Source organism: Anopheles coluzzii, chromosome 3 (genome assembly GCF_943734685.1).
Source record: "Anopheles coluzzii chromosome 3, AcolN3, whole genome shotgun sequence".
NCBI lineage: Eukaryota > Metazoa > Arthropoda > Insecta > Diptera > Culicidae > Anopheles > Anopheles coluzzii.
The window spans coordinates 22562693-22574972 of record NC_064671.1 but is presented as its reverse complement, the minus strand read 5'-3'; the positions used below and the strand labels follow the sequence as shown (position 1 = coordinate 22574972).

Sequence of the window (12280 nt, the reverse complement as noted above, 5' to 3'; positions counted from 1 at the left end):
ACAAGCGACGAACCTACCGAAACAGTTCCTTCCCGATGATCCCGCGCTGCAGAAAACGCAGATAACGAAGTTCACAACAAAACGAAACGGAGAGAAAGAAACACACCAAAGCAAGCTGTACGGGTTCCGGAAAGAAGGAGGAAGAAGGAAGAAGGGAAAAGGGAGCAGGCATACGGCAAAAGCTAAACATACACATACACACACAGCAACATACCAGTGTGCAGCATAACAACGTTTTCCCTCAAAAGTGTTATTTCTTCGAATGCGTTCTCTCGGTACGGCCATTCATCTCTCTCTTTCTTACTCTTTCTCTCGCTCCTCTCTGTTCCTTTTCGTGTGCGTCTCCGCTTGCTGACCGACCCCTGGGCCCCGTTTCGTGACTGACCAGCCGACTGACCATTTCGCTGGTCGCGCGCAACATACTTTCGATGGGCCCTCGGCAGGCGCTTCTGCCTGCAGTTCTTTCTCTGTACGCGGGCGTACCGGGACGATCTCTCTCTCTTTCTCTCTCGCTCGCTCGCTTGAGACTCTCTTGTTTCTCGCTCAAAAGTGCGCATCTTGCTGGCAGAGCCATACATCCACACGGTGGTATCTCTTTCTTGCCCATCCAACTCGGGCTGCAGCTCGTACCACTACACGCTCGCCCGCCCGGAGTGCGTTCGTCCGGTTATGCTGGCGGGGCAGGGGCATTAGCGCTCTCCGTGACCGTACAACCCCGTGCGCGCGGCGCACGATCGCAAACGATCGCGGCTGAGCGCTAGCACGGCACGGTTGGCTCCGGCACCAGCTCGTCAGTATAAATCTAACGTCTTCAGTGTCAAGGTCTCTTTCCAGCGAGGCTCTTGATCTGCGACCACACCAGCACAGACTCCGCGCTCCCGGACCCCGCAGCGGGTTTCATTTCCGACGTGCGCGCGTGTGTGTGTGTGTGTTTGTGAGTGTGAGTCTGGGCTCTCGGCAGGCCGGGATCTAGGGGACCGAACGGCTGAGTGCTGACCGTATTTTCGCGTCGTCCGTTGACCGAGTGCGTACCGTGGCGCAAGAAAAACGGTGCCAGCAGAGGCAGCAGCAAACAGCAGCAGCATTAAGCGGAACCGTTCGGAATAGTTCCAGTTAGGCCCAGTGTGTTTCAAAAAGAGTGTCTTGCGTTTTGTTGAAAGAAAAACCAAACGATCTTTTTTTCTGGAGAATCTGTGAGTGATCGAGTGAAAGTACGGTCCAAACCTTCCTTTCACGCACCAAGAACGACCGCTCGTAGCTGGAAAACATCCCAAATTAAACGTAAGTTCTTTCGAGAGGTCCCCACTTGCTCCTATCTCCAATGGGGGAATGTGGTACGTCCAGTTTTTGAAGGAAGATCCCCGCGCGAGCTTGCATCATTGGCATAACTGTGAATTTGTTGATTGAGGTGAAAAATGTGTGTTTGCTGGAACGCGATCGAACGCCCGAAGAGGAGGAAAGTGCAGCAAGGCAAGCGCGTGTGGGGTACACGCTCCCGAACACTGTGCCGTGTGATCAATGTGATGCAAAGCGAGCGAGAACAAGTTCTTCGCCGACAAGGTTTCCAGTTACGCCAGAGAAATCGCGCGACTTTCTATCCATGACCATGGGGCCCTTTCTTTTGCTCACAGCACTGGTGAATGGCACCGGAGGCAAAGAAGCGCCCGAAGACGGTGTGGCATTTGCTTGTGTGCCCTGTCCTGGATCCCGTGTGCTTTGCGTGCTGTATCAGAAGCGGCGAGATCGGAGTGTTTTAGTTCTTGTTCTTGTTTTGCTAATTAAGATCCACCCCGAAAACAGAGAGATAGTGAAGATATGCGACAAAGGCAAGCAAACCGCCGAGTAAGATAATGAACGTGACTGTTCTCGGTGGGCAACATGGGCATTGCTTCCCTCTCGGTACCCTTTTCGGGGAGATGTATATATAGTTTGTTCCACCCGAAACTGTTCTCGCATTTGTTCTGTATTTGTGGATGGAATGATTCCTTTTCCTCGCATCTTCAGGCAATGCCACTAGAAACCTGTTCCTGCATCGGAGCATCAATTTACGCTTCTTCTTGACTGAGCATTCCCTACTCTCAAAGGAGCAACAAACTATTTCCTTCCCTTCCGTTTGTGAAAAGTCTCACGTACACCGAGCCACCCGGCAAGTCTCCGGATGACGATTCCGGCCGGGTTCATCAACAAATTAGGAAGCTTCGGGTGGTGGTGTGGATGCTTTTTTATTGATCCTCAACCCAATCAACGTCTCTATCCGGATGGATCGAATCGAAGCGTGGCAATTAATGTTTAACGCAGGATCACAAAATGATTCCCGATCTGTGTGTGTGTTTGGATGTGTATGTTTTTTTTTATCGCTCTGTGCTTATTTCTCACAGTACAGTAGCAGCAAATGGCTGATGGTGGAGAATTTAAGAGAGTCATCGTTCGAAATTGGACACACATACACACATTTTAATGGACAGTAGAGTGGATTGTTTGCACAAAAACTCAAAAAAGTGTTTCCTCTCCCTGCAGGGAGTGCGTTACGAGCATTAACCCCAAAACCCGGAGTGGATCAAATTATTGGTCCCCGGTTTGCGGTCATTTCGGTGTCAGCCTGTCAGCGAGTCACGTGCAGTTGTGTGCCATTATTAATTGGTCTTCGTTGAGATGGTCACAGCAACTTGAGCAAAGATCCTGATGCTGCTACGTCTGATCGTCCACAACCTGTGTGTCCACCTTACGTTCGATCGAGTTACATAAACATCTTCGATCTTGACGTGGGGAAACCAAACCAAACAAAACCCTGTGAAGAAGGACCAAAGAAAACACTGTTGCATTGCGTACAGCATTCACATCTTCAGGGCACCACACTCGTGATAGGCGGCGGACGATAGCCATTGACCTCAGGCCGGAGGGATCGATCGCGATCGCGGCTGCTCGGGCAAGATGCTACACAAAACCCGTTTCCGACTGCCCTGTGCTGTTCTGGGCTGTCGGTATCATGCACTGCGCTCCATTGTTGACGCAGCCGCGGCGACCGTTTTTTCCCTCCCGAAAGAACAGGTCCCCGGTGCCCGCTGGTCTGTTGGAGCGGCACAATCGAAACCGTTTTCTAATACAGAAGCGACGAACAAAAAGGCTTCGCTTTTAAAAGCGCAATAAGATCGGGCGCCTAGCTTAGCCGATACAAAGCAAACAAGAACGATTAGCACGCAAAAGGACTTGCTCTGTGTAGTGGCAAGACACTTTCTCCGGCCGTGCAAAAGTTACAACCCGCATTTCGGCCCTTGTTAGGGGAGGCATGGGGAGGTTGGCTGAGGCATGCATGCTGCAAAAAGAACACACGACATACGACGATTGTGAAAGTTAAGTTTGTGCGCAGCGAAACTGAAATTGAAACGCGGTCGTCGATGGCCGTGCATCTCGCTCGGCAAAGGTATCTATTAATTCTCGGGCGGGCAGGATGTGAAGTGCTTCCCCCCCTAAACACGATCTCAACATCCCGCTCGTACACGGTAGGGTAAGGGTAAAGGGTGAGGCGACAGGGCTGGAGAGGAGGGGGCCAGCAGCCCGCAGCACGAAAAACCCACACACTTGTTTACACTGCCGGTTAACCTATTTTTTAGAAAGTGGCACTCTCTCGCATCGAAGAACGGCCCGAACGGCAAGCGGTGAGGCCCCCCCCCGAAAGGGGTGGTAAAAGAATGGGAGAGATTGTGTGTTTGTGTGTATGTGTGTTCGTGTGAGAGAGAAAGACAGTAGAGGAGAAATGCAGGAGACAGCGATGTAGCAGCAGAAGGGAAAAAGAAAAAGGGAACTCGCGTGGTCATTCGTCTCACACCGCCGCCCCGTGATTGGAGGGACGGCAAACGGAGATGAAGTCTTCCCGGCAGCACACGAACACGATCACGACCATGGCCTGGATTGAAGGGCGATACGGACGGGGAAGAGCCGGGCTTTTGTCATACAAATCCGAAGGTCTTTTCGAAATGGGCCACAAGTTACCGTCCTCCCCACCCGGCTAAACGATATCCCGGGATCAGGAATGCAGCAGTAAATGCAAACCCCAACCCGATCGATCAGTTTGTGTTGCTTTAATCCCGTTGAAGTCGAGACACTTTTCTGACAGACTTCCCGTTTCTTTGCCTTTTTTTAGACATAAGCAAACATTTGAAAGCTCGATGGCACAGCTACGATCTGAACCAGTATTTGGAGCAAGGGATCGCAATTTATTCCTGTACTGAAGGCAACGATAAGCAGAAGTACTCCCGCATCTGAAACATGCAAGCGAGAAACCCTTGCAAACGCTACTGAGGGATGTTTTTATCTGTTCTCTGCCGTACACGGGACACCTGCGTGGTGATGGTGGTTCTGCATACTCCACCCGAGAGCTCATTCCACCAGCGAACTGATACGCACGCACAGGGCCATCAAACACACACATACACACACACAGCGACCTGGGGAGAAAGAAAGAAGGAAATGAGATTCCCGTATTGAGGTTATGTGAGCTTAGTCATGAGTAGCCACTACCACCATCACCGGGACGGCCATCATATGAGGTCACTACGCGGGCGCGTTCTTTTCGCGTTCGCTCGCTTTCTCCTCCGCGCTGGTCGGTGTCGGTGTCACAGCGCCAATTAACCGTTTTCTAACCAGCGCCACCAATACACACCGGGCATGTGCTTCCTTTTCTTACCCCTTCTGGTTGCGTTGATCGAGCTGGCGGCGACGCCACAAGTGAACCGTTAGTGTGTGGTTGGGTTTTTTTTGGGCACTGTAGAAGTATGCTTATGCTAGTCGGTGAGCATCGGGTGAGCGACCAGTCAGCTGTGTTGGGAGTGAATGGCACTCCAGCAGCTTGGTGGAGTGATTGCGAAATTGCACTTTTGAGCTTTCTTTGTGTTTGGTTTCAAGATGATTTGAAGAAGAAATAGCACGGAAAGTGGCCATTTAGCGAACATGATAGGGAGGAGTTGAATCAAAAGTAAAGTATTTATTGAAGATTATTGCTTGATTTATTGAGTATCAAGCTCTAAGCTTTCATTGAAGTGTTATTTAAAGTCGAATGACTACAAACTTGATGATTGTGCTCAAGAAGGATCATTTCATGTCTGTTTTTTTTCAGAATATCTCCTCCTCTCTACAAAAAAAAACTCATTTCGCCACCACTTAGCGCACTAGACACGGTAATCAATGCACCACGATCCGGTAATGAGAACCTGTTCTACATTCGTTCTGGGCTCTCTCTCTCAACCAGAAGCGGACGGAGGTTGAAATGCGTTCTTTCTTGCGTTTCCATCTCTTCCATCTCGCACATACTCCGCTAGCTAACCGTACTGACCATTAAGAGTAGATTTGGCACGAGATGGGTTCTGCTCAGAACAGAAACAGTTCCGAACACTTCTAACACTTTAGAATTGCGCCCCATTTCCATCTCCAGCCGCAGTGCGCTGAGGAGCCCGATCACACGTGCAGCCGCTCAGAATCCGGTCCAGATATCGGACAGTGCGCCATCATCGCACCAAGAATAAGCTTCTTACCCGTACACCCCCTCCAGTACAGAACTTAAGATGGCCTCTTCCACCATCGCGATCTACTACAGTAAATTGATTTTCAATTAAATCCCGTTACCCGGTATAACCGTTCATTATGCTCAGTGCACACTGCCGCGTGCGTTCTTAGCCGTGTGCCGATCGTTTATAAATAAATGTTTGCTGTATTTATTTCACCACCCCTTCCTCGCTTCCCCTGTGTGCTGTCTCACCCAGCATAACTTTGCACACCGTTGCACCGTGCTTTCGTGCCATCGTTTTGTAATTATAAATTCCAACACTTCCTAACTGCACGCGCGGGAGCGCGTATTTATGCTGAGCGGTTGTTGTTGAGGTTGTTTTCGCGCTTCACGTGCGCGTTTGAGCTAAAGTGCGTGGAATGTGTGTGTGTGTGTGTGTGTGTGTGTGTGTGTGTGTGTGTGTGTGTGTGTGTGTGCGGTGGAGGAAGTTCTTGAGTTTAACACCGTTTAACACACGCCATCCCTGGAGCTGGGACCGCTGGGACTGCTCTGAGCTGGGGGAAAATTCTTAGCAAATGCCGTGCGCGATTCGCTTGAGTAGATCTTCCTGAGTGCTAGACGTAATGGGTTAAGAAGCAACGGAAACTACACAGCAAGAAATTGGTTTCAAGTATTAGACACATTTTTAAAAGCATTCATAAATCAGTCATAAATATTATTATGAATCTGTCGACCATCTCATAAACGAGATTTTTGCTAACATAACGATCGCATACGACAAAGATGTCAATTAGGAATGTATTTTTGAAACTTATATGTGTCCAACAAAACTGTTTTATGGCTATAAACATATAACACTTTATTTCTTTTCTTTCTTTTCCAGATCAAACAAAATCGGCAGAAACTCGTGCCGCCTGTAACGGGTCTACCAGAACATCGCAAAGTGCACAACAGCTCGCGGGCATCCCGGCTTCGCAATCCAGAACGTCTACATTACAGTGTTGCAATCTCGACCTTAAGTGCAATTCCGTCCGTTTGCCGTGTGCGTGCTACTCTTGTGTGTGTGTGTTGATGTGTACGAAGATAGTGGAATAACGCTGTGTTAGTGTGAACGTTGGAAGAGCCGGAAAACTCCGGCTAGAAGCTGGACCCAGCTAGCAGACCATCCGCGCCATGCTTCTGCGCTGAAGCCAACGATCTTCCTAGTGAGATACTAACGGTCCAGCTCGTTCGGAGCTTCTGACTCTGGAAAGGTGCTAGACAGCGCAATAGCTTGTCTTCAGGCATTTTCCATTAAACTTCATCGGAGAGCACATTTGCCTCTAGTGTGTGGTTTTGTTTCCAGTGAAACGAACGAAGTTTACAGTGCGTGAGTGAGTTTAGTTGCATTAGGAACAGTGTTGAGTGCGCTTAAAGTGTTTCGTACGGTGTTTGTAGCTTTAAACTGGTGCTAACGAAGCTGCTAGGATCCAATACCAGTTCCAAAGACTGGAAAGAGATTAGTAGCATCTCCAGCCATGATGCGCTGCTAGCCGCGACACACCAATACAGCCGCGTCCGTGTGATTAGGGTTATTTGGTGAACCATCCAACCATACCTGCTCGGCCTCTTCTCAGCTCCCAGTGACGGTAGGAAAAAAAATGATGCTCATTTGATGGGAAGATCGCATGATCGCGCGTAGAAGACGAACCCCGCACGAACCGCCGACCGCGTCCGCAGACTCTGCGTACGCAGACCACGGGGTTTCCGGTGTGAACTAACGGTGCAGTAGCAGCAGCAACACTTCCCCGTCAAACGCCGGCATCCAAAAGCAAACCAATCCATCATTTCTGGGACTGGGTTTGGCGTACAGAACGACTACACCGAGCGTCGAGCATAAAGGGGAAGCAAGAACGCGCAACGGCCTCAAGGTAAGGCATCATTCGGCATCGGTTCGGTTGACTAATTAATATCCCAGCTCGAGAGAGGTTCTGAGATCGAATGATCGACCTTTTTTTGCTGTTTGTATTGCCACACTGTTGCTTGTAAGATCGGTGCGAGCAAACGAACCGCACGTCGTTAGATACAAGCTCATTAGGAGATCGATGTGAACATCGGTTGGAGTGAGCCTGAGTGAACTGGAATTTATCATTGGCGCGAACGATGGGATACCCTCCATGTTTGCTACGTTTAGAACAAAGAACCCAGCCACCCTGCCTGCCGGAACTCCTGCAGGATGTTTGCATTGGAGCGTGGAATCGTGATGAGCTGCCGAGCACGTTTCTGCAGACAAACGACGCTTCGGAAATGGCTCATCCTCTGTTCGCTGCCCGTGGGCTGCTAGTGCTGCCAGAACACACACACACACATTTATTAGCTGGCGCAGGTGTACGCGGGAGTACTTAATTGCACGGGCGCACAAACAAGCGAGGCCATAATTACTGACCGGCCTGTTAACACCTACCCTAAGTCATTGCGTTTTGTAGCGAACGTTCTAACTTTGGTAGCAATTTGCTTCGCCTGTTTCTCTGAGCTCCGAAGCAGAGCAGCACGCAGCTGACGTCCTCGCTCTCGCGCTCTTTCGCGCCGACCAGCATCGGTATCATTAAACAGTCAACTAATCAATCAACAACCGACAATCGTTCGCACTACACACACACACACACACCACGGGTCGACGCTCTTCCGGTGCGAAGGTGAACTTTACATAATACCGATGCGATGCTGCGATCGTGACCGTCCTTGAGCGGACCGGTGTGTTCCAACAAACAATGACATAATGAGCCATCGTCGGCTATGAAAGGGTAAAAGGGCACGCCGCGAGTGATGCTTGATTTGTTCCTTCCGCTTGATTTGAATTACTTTGTCACCACTCGGTGTTGATACGACAGCCCTCAGGTGAAGTCCTTCCCTTCGAGCAACAAAGATACGTATTCCCGCCCGGCTCAGATGACTCATGGACAATCCTGTCGATTCACCTTCCCTGTCTTCCCTGCATTATGACATTGATTAGTCAACATCTTTTCCGGCTCGTTATGCAATTGCAAATTTCGCCCGGGTGTTTCCATTTCACACTCATCGAACCGTGATTGTCGGTGAACCTCATCACAGCGCTATTCCATTGCTCCTCACCCCTTTTCTGTGGCTCGTTTGGTCGCCCATCAGTAGCGTTACGGGCCGCTGCACATTGGAGCACATTTCTGCCGCTGTTGCTGCTACCGGAATTATTGGGTGGGCTTTACGTATGAGATGTTAATCGGGGGCAAAAGGGTGTGTAGAAGCCATTTGCCTCGGAAGCTAATTATGATGCAAAGCCTAGGAAGCGATGAACACGATGAGAAAGTTATGCTTTCTGATCGGCTGATATGTACGTCAAGTGTCGTTGGAGATATTGTAAACCTTTGTTAATGTTCCGCAGGAGCGCATTTGTACAAGATGGATTGAAGATTTGCAAGTAACTGGAATTGTGAATACTGTTTTGGAATGTACAGCTTAAGTATATTCTGGGAATATCCTGAGTCATCGTGCATCTACGTTTCTAGTGTAATCTTTCAGTAACTATAACACTATCAATAAAGACTTTAAATAAAGACAATAAAAGCTATTATGGCTAGTTTGTGGATACCTTATAGAAATTAGTTTGTTATGAGAATCAGCCTTTTAAAGTCAGTGGTTCCTGCCAGTTTTTTTAACAGTTGTTCTTGGACACTAGTCAATATTTGGATGATAACGATGTCTTCTAGAACTAGATATCTTTGTTATGACTTATCCTAACTTTGGATTACTACCTTCACATCTGGTTTTGTAAGTATTCCCATCCAACCATTGAACGTTGGACTTTGCTCCACTTTTGCAAAAACCCTGTCCCTATTCTGTGCCAAACCAGTCGAGCGAACCAAACATTTGCATCGCTCATCTTGACATCTTCTCATCACGTTGACCACCGCCATAGCGTATGCAAATGTGTGTATCCACCATCCGCTTCTCCACAGCCAAAAGCTGATTGATCGCATCTGACACTACCCGGACGGACGTAGACTACCCACCCGTCATCTTCGACGTGAAGATTACGGTCCTAGCAAACGCTCGCTACACGGTGGACTCATATTTGAGGGGAAAGCAAACGGCAGCACCGGCCAGTGTGGAATCGTACACGAGCGCATACATAATGACGCATTTAATGATGCGACTGTGCGGCCGGCTGCGAAACAAGGAACATGGTCACAGCACCTCGCCAGCACAGCCCACACAGTGTGATGTATGTGTGTTTTTATGCTACCGGATAAAAGCATCGCCCGAAACGATCGATTGCTTCCACCATGTCAGGCAATTAGAAACTGATAATCGGGCAAATCGCACTGATCTCGTTTCAATCTCTCTCGTTGCTTGATATGCTGCCGGCTGACCGGGCACGTGTGTGTGTAATGTGTGATTCCAATCAAGCCCCTTCCGCAATCTCCCTCATCCCATCCGGGATGAGGCTAAGTGCTGGGTGGCACACATTGGCCGCGCGTGACAGTGAGACGACGCTGCAATTACTAACCGCGTGGAACAGATTTATCTTCTCCCGGGCCCGAACCGGGATCAATCCCGCACACCAGCTTTCTTTTCTCGGGAAAAAGCCCCACACACACTCTGACCCAGACCCAGCTCGTTAATGGCCGGATGATTCCGGAGCGGAGCAATTACTACACGGACACAGTGGGATACTTCTCGGTGCGGCATAAGCAGAGTCGGGCACGGGGACGGGATCGGCTTGCAAACCCAGGGGGTGGGGGGGAGGGACAAACAGCTCACGGCGTGGAAGGAAGATCAACTCCAATGCACTCCAATGCCGTGTCCGGCCACGGCCACGGGTCCATGGGTGATCAAAAATACATCCGTTCGCGTTCGCAGTCGAATGCGATCGGAACCGGTTTGCGCTGATTGCGGTGAAATAATAAATTATCACATCGAATTAGGTCAAATTCCCGACGTCGCAGTCGCCGCCGTCGTAGCGGTGGTGTCGTGGACGTCTTTGGCGTCACCAACTCTGTTGCTCTGCTTTTGGTTGATCTTCTCCACTGCTATCGTGTCACCGTTCGATGGCTTCCTTTTTTTGTGTGCTTTTTTCGGCCTGTTGCTGGAATCACCCATGCCTGACCGATGATGAAGGACAGGTTTGATAGTAATTTTGGGTTTCCTGGTGGACGCGCGCGCGCATGGCTACGAGAATGAATTAAGAAAATAAAGCTTTTTTAAGCGTCGGACAACCATCTCCATGCGCGGCGCTCGGGTCGATGCCTTCGCTTTTAAGCCTTACAAATTGATAGCATTTAATTGAGGTTATCGAACTGGATTATGAGGACTGGTGAGCGTGAAAGAGCAGCATGTCAACGTGCAGGCAAAACATGAACACTGATAACGGTTCTGTTTTGAGGAAGATAGGTTCATGTGTCCACGATCTTTTTTAATTAATTAATTTGTCTATTCATTATCTAGTTTGTGTTTGTTTGTCGTTTATCATGAACATTTCATTTAATTTTATAACTTCAATAAAATTGATTTTTTTCTGTTCCTATTGTTGTATACTTTCTGTGTAATTTGATTTAAAACCTGCTTTGCATAAATCCTTTTGCTTTTCTTCTGTTTTGAGCCAGGTCATCCATCGTGTCCATTTGCTTCATTTAAGTCCACAATCAATTTAAAACCGAATTCATATATGGCTCCACATTACAATATTTGACTGTTTGACATTTGAATATAGAACTGTTTCAATTAAGGTTAAGTTCGCTTTCAGCAAATAGTGTTTTTGGATAAAAGTAAGCTATCTTCAAGAGAAACTCAATTCCAAATCTAAATAATTAAATAATTTAATTAAAATAAAATAAATAATTTTGTTCAAATAATCCTATTTTACCTCAAACGCACAATTTATTCGCGTACTAACCTGTTTTTGTTTGGCAAACAACACAGAAGTGACGACACTTGGCAGCTTGTTAACGCCTTTAATCGCTCGTAGTTAACGAATCTATGTGCCTGGACCAAGTAATCCACCATGGAGCAGTACGCGCTTCTTCCCTCCTGCTTAAAGAAGAAATAAAACAACGATAGGTAGGCAGTGCCCATCTCATCGGCGATTGCAACTGATTAATCTTGCCAGGGCACAATTACTACCAAGTGTTGAAAGCAATTGTGACTTCTGATTTTTCCACAAACGCTCCACCCTTCTGCACGATCGTACCGAAGGATCCATCATACCGTCAACGTTCCGGCGATCCTTACGCCGCATAAAGTGGTATATGGCTTAAGAAAGAAGAGCAACATAACGACGCCGCGACCAATTTACGCGTGCGTTCCATCCTCCTATCACCGTCCGCCAATCGTAGAAAATTGTTCCCGTGCACTCTTTAATTCCCCGTCGTAGTGATTTCGTCTTCAGCGTGCAGTGTGGTAAAGCTCAGCTCTTGCGTTGCGAATGCAACTCGATTCGCCCTGCGAGAAGCGCGGCGTCTTTGCGCTTCTGCGGCACTCCTTGTTGCTCAGCTTTTAGCAGCATAAGCTTAAATGTAACGTGGCCGACACTTTAAACACTGAAAACTCCAACCGAAGAGGTGAGGCGAGCACAAGCGCGGGCCAAGAACACTGGGAGGGAAAATAAATAAAAACTCATCTCCTCTGCTCCATCCCGCAGCTGGCCCTACCGTCCATACCCTGCATAGGTAGGTCGGAATTCTTTCCAGCTCGGTGGTCTTTCCAGCGCTCGGCTTAATTTCAAACCCCGGCCCGCGCTCCATTCGCTACACCTTTCTCGGCTGGTCT

General features: G+C 48.7%; 2 protein-coding genes across 3 annotated transcripts in view; one reads left to right on the top strand and one right to left on the bottom strand.

Moving 5' to 3' along the window:
- Nucleotides 1-12280, bottom strand: part of LOC120954768 (probable nuclear hormone receptor HR3) — a 509904-nt gene that overhangs the window by 232878 nt on the left and 264746 nt on the right. The window lies entirely within an intron of this gene.
- Nucleotides 758-12280, top strand: part of LOC120957090 (uncharacterized) — a 29681-nt gene continuing 18158 nt past the window's right edge. The window contains exons 1-2 of one of the 2 annotated variants that reach the window (XM_049610197.1): nt 758-1281; nt 6384-7410. The gene's annotated coding sequence lies outside the window, so the exon portion shown is untranslated. The remainder of the gene's footprint in view (nt 1282-6383; nt 7411-12280) is intronic. The other variant, XM_049610198.1, reaches the window with a different exon arrangement.